We start from the raw sequence: 3,397 nt of genomic DNA, 5'->3' as shown, positions 1-3,397 counted from the left end.
ACTCCTGGTGACTTTCTTCTTCAGATTCTTCTCTGGTTCCTCAGATATTACAATTTTCATGCCACGTTTTCCTTCACCTGTGCCTGGATTTCCAGCAAAGATCACTCACAACCTCATCTCTTATACCCACAGTCACCTCAAATACCTTTTCTAGTTTATTTATTCTTCAATCTGTTGTTTTGAAAAGGTTTTTTGATTAAAAAAAAATTCAGTTTATGTAGGGCTCACCAGCACCTCCAAATTATTATTACACCATAACATGCAGAGGTTTGCAAGTAGGAGCATAGTGATCTTTTGGCAGATTTTCTTTTTAATTCAGACTCACAGTTGTAGATATCTTGTATCCTTATTCCCATGTTGTATAAAGTTTTTTTCTTCCATCATCTAGAGGTGTAACTTCCGTTTTAATAAACCAGGCAAGATGTAATTTGAGGTGCTGCTTTTCCTCCTCAAATACAGTTTCTTTTCTGCTGGAAAATTACTAAACCAAACAATTTATTTTTCAATGCATAGAAGAAAATTTTCAGGTACTTCTTCTTTAAAGAAAAGACCAAACCCCCCCTCCATTTGCAGCTCCTTTGGATTTTATTTCTTTGCTTCTCTTTTGTATCTACCTTTACCCTACTTTTGCCCTGAGCTTTGAATTCACAGGGCAGTAATTCCAACATGGATTATACTTGATCTCAAGACAAAAAATTCTTAAAAAGCTACAGGCAACTCTAAATCACCAATGAGGACTGCAGAAGGTAGAAGTTGCTCCACCCATTGTCCCAAACCCAGTCAGAACATTTGATAAAATCAACAGCCTTCTGACATTCCCACAGATATATAAAAAGACCTTTTAGAGGTAGCTGAACAGTTGGTTATTGTTTCAAGGCCCCTGTACTGATGATAAATAAATAATCATTGTTTTCTGCACAGTATCTTTTGTATTCATGTTTCTTCCATCATGACCCTTGAATGTCACTAATTCATGAGGCATGGGCTGATCTCTGTACTGACTTGTGTGCCCTGAGAAACCGTAGGGTTCAAAATCAAACTGAGAATTTTTAGACTTTCTACTTTTGCCTTCTAGGGGAAAAATAACATTTCTCCAACTCTTGTGTTATTAATACTTTTTGTGGGGCAGAAATCACTGGAGCTCTAGGACTGAACCTGCTGGCTGGTTACATGCATGATCTGACAGACAAATGTATATTTTCCCTGTATCTCATGGGACGAACACATCTAGGATTTTCCATGCCCTCAAAACCTGCTTGCCCACTCTCTTCTAGTCAGTGAAAGACTGAGCTCCCCAGACTGGACTGTAATGCCTGTATGACCCTGAGTCCTGGGAACCTGGAAAATGCAGATGCACTGAGGAGTTTGATGTACGGGGTAAATTCTTCCTGAAATTGATAATTGTATCTCAGACTTCTATACCTCGAAACTTCCATCAAGCAACAGAACCTTCATACCTTTCAGGTAAATTTAACAACTGGAAGAAAAGCTATAGTTAATGTGAAGATTTTGGGTTGGCCAATACAGCTCAGGATCTCTTTTTTTCAATCGTTTCAGAGAAACAATGTAAAAAATACATAAAAGGTAAAAAATGTGCATAAAATGAAAAATTGTTTTATTTTAAATGGAAAAATATAATCCTATTTCATATTTTTCTGATCCATAAGGTCAAAGGGTGGATAAAACGTGCCATTTAGGGGTAATGACTTTCTAACTTGTGAGATAAGAACTGCCCACAAAGAAGATTCAGTCCAAAGTGATAAGACGAAAACTGAGATAGAGAGAAGGCAACCTACACCTGCATCTTCAGCAATACTGAGGGGGGGAAATGCCCTAAGCCCAAAGAACTTCCCTGAGGCAGGATGCTCCTTTCCACCTGAACTCTGGAAAAGGGTGGCACTCTCATTTCTATTTATTGTCTCCTTCAGAGGGAAGCGCTGTTCCCTCTTCTTGCCTGTACCATTGCTCCCATTAAGAGTTTCACAGTCTGAGACAAAGCAATTACTCAAGCTGAAGTTGCAAAATAGTAAATCTCCTGCTGAAATCAATACAAAGCAAAGGCAAGGACTTTTATGTAGTATGTTTTTATTATTACATTGAGAGTCTCTGTTAAATTAACCTGGGCAGTCCCAGAACTTTCCCAAGGAATAAATCTTTTTCTTACATTACACACAGTAAAAAGAGGAGGGAAACAAACTCATACAACCTTTATTTTCTGTTGAGGAGATAAATGTTTCAGCTACCAATTTTTAAGTATGGTAAGGTATGTATGCCAAAGGGAATAATAAGATATTAAAAATTATCCGTAATTCTTTTTATGGGCTATTTTATGATTAGTAACCTATGCTGGGCAGTCCTGTTGTGGGGTGAAGAGCAGTGCTGGGAGATATTTCTCTTATTGGTGACTGCTTGCAATTAATATTTGCTCTAGTTCTCTTTCGTGCTATTTTTGCAGACTTGGAGTAGCTGGCTATGAGGCATTTATGGGTTGCCCTGGTTCCAGGCTCTTCCAGAAAGTGGTGTTTGAGGGAGCCAAGAAACAGAGATGCAAAGGCTGTGCACTCTGTGGCATTTCTCCTTCATGTGTTTATAAGGCATGGTGGGGGAAGAAATCCCAAGGGGATCATCAGTGTTAAAGCTGAGGGCTCAAAGGGCATGTGGGCAGGAGTGCAAGGCTGCTTTGGGGGTGCTGAGCTCTGTGTGTGCAAGCAGAGGAGACAGAGATGTTAGTGGCCCACAGCTCTGTGGCTGAGATTTGCAGTTTCCTTTGCCATCTGCCAGACAGGCTTTGAAGATGGCAAAAAAAATTCTTCAGGTATAAAAGTGCACCTACACATATGTGTGTCTAAATGAATGTGCACACTCACAAACACAAATCCGGAAACTCCTGGAGGAAACAAGCCTGACTCTGTCTTTTATAAGCCCTTTGTCCAGCTGCTAATGCCGCGGCCAGACTGGCCCTAAGGCTGCTGGGCTTCCACATTCCCACAGGTGTTTGCCAAACCCAGTGTGCTCTGACTGCTTGCACTGTGCTCTTTGCCATGCTTATGGGTGGATTTTTTCAGCTACAGCCCTTGAAGTATCCCTTTTAAGGGACACAGAAGAATTAATTCCTTTTGCTCAGGTGATGCAAAAGCAGTTAAACATGATTCAGAACTTGGGCTGGAATCCTTAGGTCTGTTTTAGTCTCAGGGATTTGTGATTTGGGCCTGCATCCTTAATATATTATGCAATAGAAAAATGGAGAATGATGATATGAAAGAATGAAATAAATGTTCAGCTATTTTCCCCATTGTCTGGAAGTAGAAGCACCTCTAATATCAATAGAAAAACAGAGTCTGTATCTCTCGAGCAGAAAAATTAGGGGGTTTGATTTAGTAAAGTTTGGATTTTTGAT

This window comes from Chamaea fasciata, unplaced genomic scaffold (genome assembly GCF_029207755.1).
Source record: "Chamaea fasciata isolate MVZ Bird 193981 ecotype frontalis unplaced genomic scaffold, bChaFas1.0.hap1 SCAF_5, whole genome shotgun sequence".
Taxonomy (NCBI): Eukaryota; Metazoa; Chordata; class Aves; order Passeriformes; family Sylviidae; genus Chamaea; species Chamaea fasciata.
Note: the sequence above shows the minus strand (reverse complement) of the source record.